Source organism: Cynocephalus volans, chromosome 2, assembly GCF_027409185.1.
Source record: "Cynocephalus volans isolate mCynVol1 chromosome 2, mCynVol1.pri, whole genome shotgun sequence".
NCBI lineage: Eukaryota > Metazoa > Chordata > Mammalia > Dermoptera > Cynocephalidae > Cynocephalus > Cynocephalus volans.
The window spans coordinates 22899426-22913949 of record NC_084461.1 but is presented as its reverse complement, the minus strand read 5'-3'; the positions used below and the strand labels follow the sequence as shown (position 1 = coordinate 22913949).

The 14524-nt window shown below is 34.4% G+C and overlaps 1 pseudogene; it reads left to right on the top strand.

The window, feature by feature from the left end:
* The first annotated feature begins 219 nt into the window (after nucleotides 1-219).
* Nucleotides 220-732, top strand: LOC134370420 (large ribosomal subunit protein eL18-like; annotated as a pseudogene).
* Nucleotides 733-14524: the final 13792 nt, after the last annotated feature.

Below are 14524 nucleotides of genomic sequence, written 5' to 3'. Positions count from 1 at the left end.
CCTTCAGTATTTTCCATCTCACACTCCACTCATTTTAAGCTAGTAATGAGCTTTTGCAATAAAGGAATCCGTAGTGATATGTCAGGGACCACTGATGAGTCAGTGGAATACATTGATGTTTGTGACTCCTTTACTACACAGATGCATTTTAAGGGAAACTCACTGCCTTTACTATTTAATAAACTGGCTTCTGGACCTGGCCGAGCAGGAGGTGCCATCATGGGAGTCAACATCCGCCACAACAAGGACCGAAAAGTTTGGCGCAAGGAGCCCAAGAGCTAGGACATCCACCTAAGGCTGCTGGTCAATCTGTACAGGTTTCGCACCAACCAGCCGCCTCTGTTCCTTTCCCAGATCATCCGGAAGATGAAGCTTCCTGGCCGGGAAAACAAAAAGGCTGTGGTTGTGGGGCCCAAAACAGATGACATGTGGGTTCAAGAGCTGCCCAAACCGAAGGTGTGTGCTGTGCATGACTAGCTGGCTGCAGCCACATCCTCAAGGCCGGGAGCAAGATCCTCACCTTCGACCAGCTGGCCCTGGACTCCCCTAAAGGGCTGTGGCACCACCGTCCTGCTCTCTGGTCCTTGCAAGGGTCGAGGAGTGCATTTTGGCAAGGCCCAGGAACCCGCACAGCCACACCAAACCCTACGTACCTTCCAAGTGATGAAGATCGAGCGTGCCGGAGTCCGACGGGTCAACGCAGCTACAAAAACTAACGCTGGATTAAAATAACACTGTTAGTAAAAAGATTTTGGATGCTGAGGAAAACAAACAAACAAACAAAAAACCCTGACTTCATTTTAATGGCAGAGATATTGACTCAAGTATTTGTACTGGGAGTTATTTCTGAATGTGAGTTATTTCCTTATTCTACTCCTAATCCCTTCTCCCATCCTGGGCCAGATCATACTATATTCACTAATACATATTCTGCACTCACAAAACATTATTAGTTCCGATTATTTGCCAACTAAAATGTTGCAATTATGCACAAAATACTTCTAGAACAAAGGCATGTAGTTGAATTCAAAACAAATCTGTTGATTCTTTCAATTAGATGTCATTCATTTATTCATTTAATTTTTTCATTTTGTAATTTTACAGTTTAATTCATTATTTATTTGCTTCTTAATTTTATTTATACATATTTATGGGGTACAGAGTTGACGCTCAGTATTTGTGTACAGTATGTGATGATCAAGTCAATATTAGCATGTTCATCAGTACAAATCATAATTCACTTTTGTGTCCCTTACCCAATTACTCACTACACCCCCTTCTCTTCCCCCTTTCCCACTTCTGGTAACTGTAGATCTGTTCTCTCTTTCTGAAAGTTCAACGTTTTATTATGGCCTTTCTTTCTTTCTTTGTTTCTTAGCTCCCACTTATGAGTGAGGACGTGTGATATTTCTCTTTCAGTGCCTGGCTTATTTCAGTCAACATAAGTTTCTCCAAGCTCATCTGTGTTGCTGAAAATGGCAGAATTTTATTCTTTTTTATGGCAGACTAGTATTTCATTGTGGATGTATACCACATTTTCCTTATGGGGTCATCTGCTAATAAACATTTAGGTTGGTTCCATATCTTGGCTGTTGTAGAGAGAGCAATGATGAACATGGGAGTGCAGGTATCCCTTCAAACATGATGGTTTCCATTCCTTTGGGTATATACCCATAAGTGGGATTGCTGGATCATATGGTAATTCTACCTGCGGTTGTTTGAGAAACCTCCATATGTTTTCCGTAATGGCTGTATTAATTTACAGTCCTATAAGCAGTGTAGAAGAGTTCCCTTTTCTCCTAAACCTGTCCAGCATTTGTTAGTCTCTGTCTTTTGATAGTAGCCAGTCTAGCTGGGGTGAGATGATATTTCAGCATGGCTTTCATGATTAGTAATGTTGAGCATTTTTTCATGTACCTGTTGGCGATCTGTATGTCTTCCTTTGAAAAATGTCTATTCAGCTCCTTTACCCATTTTTAAATTGGATTTTTTTTTTTACTGTTTAGTTTTGACTTCCTTATGTATTCCAGATATTAATTCCTTGTCAGATGTATGGTTTGCAAATATTTTCTTCAATTCAGTAGGTTGTCTTGTCACTCTGTTTATTGTTTTTTGTTCATGTTTTTTCTTGCTATGCAGAAGATTTTTACTTTAATATAAACCCCTTTATTTCTTCTTTTCCTGCTTGTGCTTTTGGGGTCTTACTTATAAAGTCTTTGCCCTGTCCTACGTCCTGAAGTGTTTCCCCTATGCTTTCTTCTAAGAGTTTTATAGTTTCTGGTCTTATTCATAAGTCTTCAATCCACTTAGAATTGATTTTGGTATACGGAGAGAGGTACGAGTCTAGTTTCATTCTTGTACATATGGATGTTCAGTTTTCCCAGCACCATTTACTAAAGAGGCAGTCTTTTCCGCTATGTTTGTTCTTGGCACCTTTGTCAAAGATCAGGTGGCTGTAAGTACCTGGGTTGACTGTTGGGTTTTCTATTTTGGGCCATTGGTCTATGTGTCTGTTTTTATGCCAGTGCTATGCTGTTGTGTTTACTATAGTTTTGTAGTATAATTTGAAGTAGGGTAGTGTAATGCCTCTGATTTTATTTTTTTGCTCAGGATTGCTTTGGCTATTTGAGGTCTTTTGCTGTTACGTATGAATGTTAGGATTGTTTTTCTATTTCTGTGAAGGATGTCATTGGTATTTTGATGGAGATTGCATCAAATCTGTAGATTACTTTGGGTTGTATGGTCATTTTCACAACATTAATTCTTCCAATCTGTGAACTTGGAATGTCTTTCCATTTTTTTGTGTCTTTAATTTCTTTTATAAGTGTTTTGTAGTTTTCATTGTAGAGATCTTTCACCTCCTTGGTTAAATTTTTTCCTAGGTATTTTATATTTTTGGTAGCTATTGTAAATGGGCTTGCTTTCTTGATTTCTTTTCCTGCTAGATCGTTATTGATATATAGAAACATTATGGATTTTTGTATATTGATTTTTTATCCTGCAACTTTACTGTATTCGCTCATCATCTCTAAGAGTTTTTTGATGGAGTCTTTAGGTTTTTCTAAATATAAGATCATGTCATCTGCAAACAGGGACAATATGACTTCTTCTTTTCCAACTTGGATGTCCTTTATTTCTTCCTCTTGCCCGATTGCTATGGCTAGAACTTCCAATGCTGTGTTGAATAGGAGTAGTGAGAATAGGCATCCTTGTCTTGTTCCAATATATTTAGGTCTTGAATATTATACAAATTGCAGGAGCTCCAGTTTCTGAAAGTCAGAGCTGAATAACCCGCCTCAGGCTTATGTCTTAAAACAGTGGTTGTATCAAAAGCCGGAGCACATCTGTATTTGTTCATTTCTGTCTAAGATTTAAACATAGAAATTGGAATTGAATTTTGAAGGTGCAGTTTGTAAATCTTAACCTTTTTCTATCTAACTAATGAAGAAATATACTGTTATCCCTTATTTATTTTACATTTTATATTAAGATATTCTCAATAATTAAACTTAAGTTCACTAAAACATGAGGGCAGGAGATTTTTGGGGTTTTATTTGCTTTCCTATCCTTAGCACCTAGAAAAATATCAGACATATATCATGGTGCTTCATAAATATATGTTGAATAAATAAATACACCTAACTATGTTTCCTTCTTTTATTTCCATGAGAGATAAACAATAGCATTATGAAAAAAATTATTTTGCATGGATTTCCACTTTCTTTTATTTTTTTCCCATTTATCTCAAAAGGGGAAAATTAGGAAGAACACTTTAGGAAACACAGGGTAAAATTACCAACTATCTGAACTTATAAAATCCAGAATGCTTAAGAACTCTTAGCTGTCTGTAACAAAAATCCAACTCAAAAGATTTAATAAGCAACTAAATTATTGTTTCGTCAAGCTGACAGAACCCAATGATATCTTCTTCAGTCATGGCTGCATAGGCGCTTGATTTTTTTTCCTCTCTCTGAGTTCTGTTTTTCTTTTCACTGGCATTCTCAGGCAGACATCTGCATATGGATTCAGGATGCCCCGTGGCCTCTTCAAACTTACATGCTATTATAACTTGGGTTTCCAGCGGAAGAGAAAGTGTATTTCCTGATAGATCACTGTGGTAAATGTCCGAAGGAGTATTAAGATGGTCTTAACATAGTTTAAATACACATCCTGGACCAAAACACTGGAATGCTAAGCCTGGGTCTTCTGCTGATCTTTGTGCTGAAGGCGGAAAGTTGTGGTGAGTTTAGCTCACTCACAAACTAGGTAGACAAAAATATTGTCAACCACCCACAGCCCACAAGGCACTGCAAAATCTCATTTCTACTTTCTTTTCTGGTCACATGACATATCACCCTCTTTTCAGTTCCTCATTCTCGAAATTCCAAACAAATTGGCCTTGTTTACCTCAAACGCATTGAAGCTCGTTCACTCCTGAAAGCTTTCACACATGCTCTTCCCTCTGTGTAGGCTATTTTTTCTTCTTTCCTCCTCTTCATCCTGACTCATTCATATGTATCTAGCTGCCCTCTGTTTAGCAATCCATTCCTCATAGAAGCCATTAATGACTCCCTAAGCCAGGGAAAATCCATTTGATACATTGCTGTCTGTTAGAAAATGTATGTGCTTCTTTTCAAAACTTGTTTATTATTGTAATCACTTACTTTCTACCTGTTTGTTGACTTTTGATCCCTTTGCCTGAAGGAGGGCAGCTTCTAGACTGTTATCTTCCTCAGCGTTGCTCAAGCATGTGACACACGATGTCTAGCACAAGGTAGACACACAAAAAAATTATTAATGAGTCAAATAAAATGAGGCAAAGAAATGAACAGATTAATTAAATACAGAAAGGGCCAGATAGCAAATAGTTTAGGCTTCGAAGCCACATACAGTTTCTGCGGTATATTCTCTTTGGATTTTGTTTGTTTGTCTGACTGTTTACATTTTTATAGTCATTTGCCACCAGCTGGATTTGACTTGTGGGTGATAGTTTGCTGACCTCTGCATTAGTATACTAGTAGCTGTAGTGATTTCTGTGACTGCATACTTATAATGAGATGCTAACTCTAGCTCTTCTATCTTTTTCTTATCTTTTTTCTGAGCACTAAACTTTCTATTTTACATAAATACTGTTTCTGTTCTCAGCACTCAATCCCGAATCATATTGTGCTCCCTTCTCAAACCTATTTGTTACCACATTTTCTCCCTCTAAAATGCTGGTGCATTTCTTCTAATCTCCTGCTGTCTGTGCCACACAGTGCCTTTCCCATTCTTTAGCCAAGTGTACCTGCTGCCCTGGCTTCTGATTACTTTTTCACATTTTTATGCTGCATCATCATCCCTTCTGCTTTCTGTAGTGTATAGCATAATATTTCAATAGAAGGAGAAATGTTTATTTAAAATAAACTGAGTCAAACAGACATTCCTAGATTCTGACACCAGGAAAATAGTATGCCATCTGCCCTCCATAGGATCTCTTTGCCTGGGGGACATAACTGCATCACCCAGGTAAGCTCTTACTAATGTGGAAATTGTACTGCAACCTGCAAATTGTGTTTGTCATTCTAGACTTTCTGCCCTTTTGCTGCCCTCAGTTCTATAGTTTGTTTTTATTTTTATTTTTTCCTCTTGTATATACTTTGACATCTCTTCCCCTGGAATACAACAACCACCAGTCTTGTGAATGGGAAACTTAAAACATCTTACCCATTATTTCTTTGTACCTTAAGTTACTCACCGTGAATTGTAGGATCTACTTTTTTTCTTTTAAAGAAGAAACCTGCTCATTTTAAGTACTGCTGTTACATAAATAAGGGGTAAAAAGGCAAAACCTTAAATATATACATATGTAGAGATTTTAAATGCCATCCTTGTGATTGAACAATTTATAAAAATAAGTGAGCATTCTATGATTTCAATACTTCAAAAAAAGAAATCTGTCATCACCTCATTCAAAAAAGAATCAAATAAACTATGGCAAAAATAAATTACATTTCCCAAAGTTTACCTCAGACTTCTATAAATAATACCTAGTTTATTATCCCTTCATCTGACATGGCAAATGTTATATTAAGATAAATTTTGTATATGATAAAATGCAGATATCTTAATTTGATGAGCTTCTGTTATTGCAGACAATCATGTAAGGAACAACACAATTAAGATAAAAAATGTTTTTATCTCTCCAGAAAGTTCTCTTATGCTCACTTTCAATCAGCCCCCATCTCCTCATAAGTAAATTCCAATCGTATTTTTATCTCCATAGATTAGTTTGCTTCTTTCTGAACTTTGCTTAAATAGAATCATAGAGTATGTATTCTTTGTAGTTTTTTTTTTGGTTTAACATGTTTTGACATTCATCCATGTTTTACATTTTTTCAGAGATCTATTCCTCTCATTTCAGAGAATTATTTCCTTGTGTAAATAATGTGTAATGAATATACCCCAATTAGCAATATTATTAGTTCGACTATAATTCAACTATTCAACTATTGCCCTGCTGATGGAATCTTAAGTTGTCAGCTTTTGTCTGTAGTGAGTAAAGCTGCTATGAACATTCAGGTACAAGTGTTTTTGGTGAATGTATATTTTTATTTCTCTTGGTTAAATACCTAGAAGTATGTTTGCTTCATTATAGGGTAGGTATGGGTTTAACTTTACAAGATATTGACCAAATTTATTTTTTAAATTATTATTAGTAGTAGGAGTTTATAGGAAGTATCTACATCTTCTGCATATTTATCTGGCATATACAATTTTGGCTTGCTTATTTACCTACTTAAGAGAGTCTTTTGAAAAGCAGTGCAGATTTTTTAAATAAGCTTTTAATTTTAGAACTATTTTAGATATACAGAAAAATTGCAAACATAGTATGAGAGTTTTCATAAACTTCACACCCAGTTTCCTCTGCTGTTAACATCCTACACTACTATCGTTCATTTGTCACGATTAATAAAATAATATCAATACACTATGACTAACTAAAGTCCGTGCTTTTTCAGATTTCCTTAGTTTTCATCTAACATCCTTTTTCTGTACCAGGATCCCAACTACGATCCCATATTGCATTTAGTAGCCGTGTCACCTTAGGACCCCCTCGGTTGTGACAGTGTCTTAAGTATTTTTGAGAAGTACTGGTAAGGGATTTTGCACAATGTCCCCCAAATGGGATTTGTTTAATTTTTTTTCTCATGATTAGGCTGGAGTTATGTATATTTGAGAAGACCATAGAGTTAAAGTGCCGTTTTCATCACATCACAGAGTACATATTATCAACATGACTTATTACAGTCGATGTTGACCCTGGTGACCTGGCTGAGGTAATAGTTGTCAGGCTTCTCTACTGTAAAGTTCCTCACACTCTGCTCCCACACCCACTCATTCCATTCATTTTTTGGAAGAGATTCACTATGCACTGTCCATAGGTAAAGAGTGAGGAATTATGCACTATGTTGAGGGCAGAATATCCACATAAATTATATGGAATTCTTCAGCACTGGAGATGTGTCTATTCTCCCTTATTATTTATTGATTCAATAATTTGTTTTTGTCACTATGAACTCATGAACATATATTTCATACTTTGGATTATAATACTATAACTTTTTATGTATTTTCTTGCTCAAAATGTTCTAGCTTTGGCTACTGGAAACTCATTCATTTGGCCCCTGTGTTTCTTCGACATACCCCCTCATTTATTGTGTGTGCATTTATTTATTTATTTGTTTGTTTGTTTGTTTATTATTTATTTATTTATTTATTTATTTATTACTTCTTAGAAATATTGAGTAAAAAAAATGAAAATTCCTTGAACTATTTAAGTCAAATGAACAAATATTATGTGGGGGGGAGGGATGGGGTAGAGAGGAATGGGTAAAGGGCATGAAAATCAACTACAATGTGTTTTGAGAAGTAAAAGAAAAAATAAAGAAAAATTGAGCAGAATGTACAGAGAATTCCCATATTTCCCTTACACAACTCTACACAGTCTTTCTTATTATTAACATTTTTCATTACTGTGGTATATTTGTTAAAATTCATGAACCAATATTGATACATTATTAACTAAAGACCATAGTTTAGCCTAGGATTCACTCGTGTTATACAGTGCTGTGGGTTTTGACAAATGCATAATGTCGTGTATACACATAATACAGTTTCATACAAAATAGTTTCACTGTCCTAAATATACCCTGTGCTCTACCTATTTATCTCTCCTCCTACCCACCCCCAACACTTGTAAACCACTGATTGTTCTCCTATCTCTATAAATCTTGTCTCTTCCGGAATGTCATATAGTTGAAATCATGTAGCCTTTTCAGATGGTCTTCTCTCACATAGCAATGCATTTATGTTCCTTCCATGTCTCTTCATAACTTGACAGCTCATTTCTTATCAATGAACAACATTCCATTATCTAAGTATATGACAATTTGTTAATCCATTCACCTATTGAAGGACATTTTGGTTGCTTCAAAATTTTGGCAGTTATGATTGTCAAATAAGATTTTTATGATTGCCATATAAGCTTTTTATGCCAGCTATTGTGTGGACATAAATTTTTAACTTATGCCTTAAGCCTGTGTTTAGTTTTGTAAGAAACTGTAAACTGTCTTCAAAAGTAGCTGTACTATTTTGCTTTTCAGCTATCAATGAATTCCTGTTATTCCACATCTTTGCCAGCATTTGATGTTGTAAGTGTTCAAGATTTTAGCCATTCTAACATATATGTAGTGGTATTTCACTGTTGCTTTAATGTTCAATTCCCTAATGGCATATGATGCTGAGCATACATAGATACATAGATAGATAGATATAGATACATATAGATATAGATATGTGTATCATGCTTCATGCTTATCTTATATATTTCCTGCCCTAGTCCTAGAATAAGCTACTTCTCCAAGGAGCCCTGGTTACCTTGATTGGAGAATAGTATTAGAAACCAAGATCTTGATGCTAGACATACTTGTTGCTACTAGTGTCTGTTTTTAAGCCACCTGAGCTGACAGAACATGTAAATGTATGTGTGCATGCTAACTTGTGTAGACACACATAGCTGTAATTATTTCTATCAGCAGAATTATATATCAATATTTAGCTAACCATGAGTGAATACTGATGTCTTCAACTCTAATCCATTACCACATGGACTGTTCTAACCCCTGCCCCTGTTTCAGCAGTGATAAACCAGGACCCATCAACAATATACCTATTTGTTCGATTACAGCATAGTTTTTTAGGAGTATCAGAATTATTAAAGCTTACCCCCATGGGAGACAACTTTATCAATTAGAGTGTAATCCTTACGCACAGTTCCTTTTGCCTTTAGTCTTACAGACTCCACTAATTTCTAAAGTTACTTAAGTCAGAACATAACTCCCCATTTCCTTTCGTAAGATTGTTTCATGAAATTGTAATACCATTAGATTGTTTGGTCGTATTCTGGATCCCATTCTGAGATCCCCAGAACTACCAAGGGATTTTTTTTTAAGTTGACATGCATAAATGTTTTAAAGTTCCATGAGTTTTAACAAATGCATAGTGTCCTGTACCCACTATTACAATATCATATAGAATAGTTTCTTCACTCCTAAAAGTTCCCAGTGCTTCACCTATCCTTCCCCCACCCACTCCAAACTTCTAGCAACCAATGTTCTTTTTACTGTTTCTATAATTTTGCTTTTTCCAGAACAACATACAATTGGATTTATACATGCTACAATGTAACCTTTGCAGACTGACTTCTTTCACTTATCAATAGGCAAAGATTCATCCAAGTCTTTTTGTGGCTTGATAGATTATTTTTATTGTTGAGTAATATTCCATTGTGCGGATTTACTACAGTTTGTTGGAACCTTCTGCTGTTGGATGGATTATTGTATGAATGCTGATTCAATTCAGTTGACTGGTAGTTCTGTTTAGGTCAACTGCATTCTTACTGATGTTCAATCTATCAATTACTAGCAGAAGGTTGTTGAAGTTTTTGATAACAATAGTGGGTTTCTTTATTTCCACATTAATTATATCAGTTTGGGCCTCCTGTATTTTGAAGATCTGTTGTTAGTTTCATAAATAAATATTCAGATTGCTATGTCATCTTGGAGGAGTAAGCCCCTTATAATTATGTAAATATCTCATGTTTTTATTGATCATTTTCTTTTTTTCTGAAATCTGCTTTGTCTAAAATTAATAAAATTGCTCCAGCTTTTTTAATTGGAATTAGCATGATATGTCTTTCTCTATCCTTTTACTTTAACTTGTCTAAAAGTCTTTATGTTTAAAAAGATTTTTATGTAGACAACAAATAGTTGGATCATATTATTTTTATTCACTTTGACAATCTCTGTCTATTAAATAGTGCATTTAGCAAAGTGATTATTGACATGGCTGGACTAATATTTACCATTTACCATACTGTAACTGTTTTCTATTCATTACTTTTGTGTTTTGCTCTTTCCCCTTTCTTTTCAGCCTTATCTGATTTTAATTAAGTATTTTATATGATTTTATTTATTTTCTCTTCGCATTAAAATTATATTTCATCCCCCAGAAATGTTGTGGTTGCCCTGAATTTTCCAATATACATTTTTAACTAATGTAAGCCTATCTTTGAATAACATTATAACACTTCATATGCAGTGCAGATAACTCATAGCAGAGGATTTCCGAGTCCTTCCTCCAATCCCAGGCAACATTGCTGTCATTCATTTCATTTATATATAGATGCTGTAATCACCCAGTATTTCATTACTGTTATTATTTTAAGCAAACATCTATCGTTTCGATGAATTAAGAATAGGAAAAATGAAAGATTTTATTTTATCTTCTTTCTTCCTTTCCCTCAAACTCTCCCGTTATGAAAATTTAAGTTTCTGATTGATGTTCTGTTCTTTCTCCCTGAAGAATTTTATTTAGCATTTCTTGCACAACAGGTCTGCTCTGAATGAATTCTCTCAGTTTTTGTTTGTCTGAGAGAGTCTATTTCTTTATCATTTATGAAGGGAATTTTTTTTCTTAGAGAATTCTAGGTTGGTGGAAGGTTTCTTGTTAATTCTTTTTAACAATTTAAATATATCGGTCCACTGTATTCGTGCTTGCATTTGTGGAGTACTTGGTAATTTATCCTTATCCCTCTTTAGGTTAAGTTTTGTTTTCCTCAGGCTTTCAATATTTTCTCTTTGCCATTGATTTTCTGTAGTTTGAATATAACATAGGTCTTTTTTGTTCTTGTAGTTGTTTTGTTTATTTTTTAAGTGGTGTTTATTTTTGTTTGGTGTTCTCTGACCTAAGTATGTACTTTAGTGGGGTTTTTTTTAGTTTTAGAAAGTACTTGGCCATTATTAATTTAAATATTTCTTGTGCATTACTCTCTTGTTTTTCCTTTTAATATTTCGGTTTCATATATACCTTTTGAAATTGCCCCACATTTCTTGGATGTTGAGTTATGTTCTATTCTGTTTTGTTTCATTTTTCCTTTTTCCTCTTTCCATTTCAGCCTGATGACTTTCTATTGACCTAAGCTCACTGAACCTATCTTTGGCCATGTATGTCTGGTCTACTGATGAGACTTTCAAAATCATGCTTCATTTCTGTTACAGTGTTTTTAATTTCTAGAATTTCCTTCTGATTCTGTCTTACTTTCATCTCTCTACTGAAATTACCTATCTATTGCATGTTTTATATTATTTTTATTACAGCCCCTAATATGTTACATATAGTTACATTAAATTCTCTGTACTCGAACATTGGTCATATCCACATCTGGTTCTGATGATTGTTTTATTTCTTCAGAGTATATTTTTTCTTACGTTTTGGCATGCCTTGTAATATTTGTTCACAGCCAGACATGTTTTACTAGGTTCTAGAAGCTGAGGTTAAATAGGTCTTGAACATGAAGATTGTGGTATTCTGGCTGGAAGCTGGAGTATGTTTAATGTTTGCTATAGTTGTAGGTGCCAAAACCTTCAAACTCCTCCAACGTCCTTGTTTTTGTCTCCATTCTTAATGTTGGGTTTTTCTCAGTTTTCTTCCTTAGAGAGTCTGTTTCTTGCAGCTCCTTCAGCTGTAATCCATTGTTAACATGCTGGGACCCTGTTGCTATAGTGTAAATATCTCATGCTATTATTGATAATTTTCTATCTTCTGAAGTCTGCTTTGGCTAAAATTAATATATAGAAGCATTTCATAATCTCGTGATTAAATCGTAATCATTTAGTGAGATTCTGTCTCTGGATTGTGACTTTCTCGTGTGTTTTTTCAAGTATAGCTTTTCTCCCCTTATGTGAGACAGGAAGAGATGGACATAGGGGATGGATTGGGAGAAGTGCTCTTTCCTCACCAGGATAAGGGTCTGGTAAAATATTTTCAGCCTAGAGAGTAGGCCTTGGTCATGGAGAATGCTCTGGGCATATTTCATAATGATTATCTTCTTTCCCTGCCAGAACCACGAGGGAATATTTGAGAACCTGGTAGGATTTCTGGAGATAAAACCCACAAACTTGTAGAAACCTACTAAGACCATAATCCCAAGCAGTTTCTCACTCTCAAGCTAGTCCACATTCAAACTTCAGCAAGTCGTCAAAATTACCTTTAAATATCTTTCCAGATTATAGCTCCAGAGACTCTAGTCTAGGTATGCCAATCTCTGCTCTAAATCTCTAGATTTGCTTGTCTTTCCGGATCTCAGAGTGGATGGTTTACTCTGCAACCTCAGTTCCCCGATAAGTCTAAGAAAAGTTGTTTATTTATAATTTGTTAATTACCTTCTGACATACATACATACAGATGTGATGACTCTAAGCTATTTACACACTGGGGCTGAAAGCAGAAGTCAGGATATTTTCATTTTGATGAAATAACATTTATCAATTTTTTTCTTCCATGTTTCATGGGGTTTTTGGTTGCTGTTGTCCTAAGAAATCTTTGTCTTATCTAAGGTCATAAAGATGCTTTCTTATGTTTTCTTTCAGTAATTTTATAGTTTGAACATTTGCATGTAGGTTTACCATCTAAGTCAAATTAATTGTTGGCTGTGAAATTATACTAGGGTTGAAGATCATCTTTTCAACCTTTAGTTAATCCAGCACCATTCGTTGAAAAGATATCCATTCAGCATTGAACTTCCTTCACATTATGTCAAAAATTAATTGTCTATATAAATATAGACTATTTCCAGTTTCTCTTGTCTGCTTCATTGATCACATTGACAAACCTCAGGTCAATACTGCAATGTCTTCTTACTGAATATTTAAAATATTTTAAGGTTTACATGAAACAGTAATTTTAATTCATTTTTAAATAAATGTTAATATTTATTGAATAAATATTAACTTTTATTTAACTGAATAGTTTAAAAGAAGAAAAGAACGATCTTTTATATTTCCCCATATACTTGTCTTTTGGGGTGCTCTTTATTTAATCCTATAGATCCAATTTTCTATCTTGTGCAATCACCCCTTTATTCTGAAAAATATTCATTAACATTGTTTGAAGTGCAGGAATTCTTTCAAACATTATTTTTCCTTAAACATCTTTATTTTGCATTCGTTTTTGAAAGATATCTTCACTGGATATTTAATTCTGGGATTATATATATTTTTCTTTTGTTCTATTGTGCTCTTGCTTGCATTTATTTCTGATAAAAAGTCTACTGTCTTTCCTATCATTTTTCCCTGTATATAAAATTTTTTCCTTTAGCCAGTTTCAAAATTTTTCTTAGCCTTAGTTTTCAGCATTTTTCCTACATGGGTCATTTTTACCCTACATGAAGTTTGGATTTCTAGTATAAGGATTTCATCAAATTTGCAAAACTTTTTGTGATTATTTACTCAAAAATTTTGCCCATCCTCTTTCTCTTCTCATTCTGTATATATATATATGTTAGTCTAGTTAATAGTTCTCACAACTCATTGAGATTCTGTTCCTTATTTTATTTTGTTTTATTTATTTTTTTATTTTTGGTTTAATCTTTTCTTTCTATTTCAGACTGGATCTTTGTCCAAGTTTATACTTCTTACTTTTCCCATCCCAAATCTGCTATTAAGCGCATGCTTTAAAAAAAAATAAAATAAACCCTCAGATTTATAATTTTAATTTATAGAATTTTTATTTGGGTCTTTGGTATAGTTTTTAAATATCTTCTGAAATATTCTCTTTGTTTATTAAGACCATATTTTCTTTTGAATCCATGAATTTATACCTACTTTGCATTATTATTCTATTGCTGCATAACACATTACCACAAACAGAGCTGCTTAAAATAGTACCCCTTAATTATCTCAGTTGTGTAGGTCTTTGGGTAGACTTTACTGGTTTCTTTGCATAGGGTCTCACACAGCTAAAATTAAGTCAATAGCTTAGCTGGGCTTTTATCTATAGACTGTGGGAAAGAATGCTTCCAAGTGCATTCTTGGTTTTGGTGGAATTGATTTATCTGTACTTGCAGAACTGAGAAAGTTGCTGTCTTTTTATTTCATCTCTTAGACAAGAACTACTTTCAGCTGAAAGTTTCAGAGACCTTTCT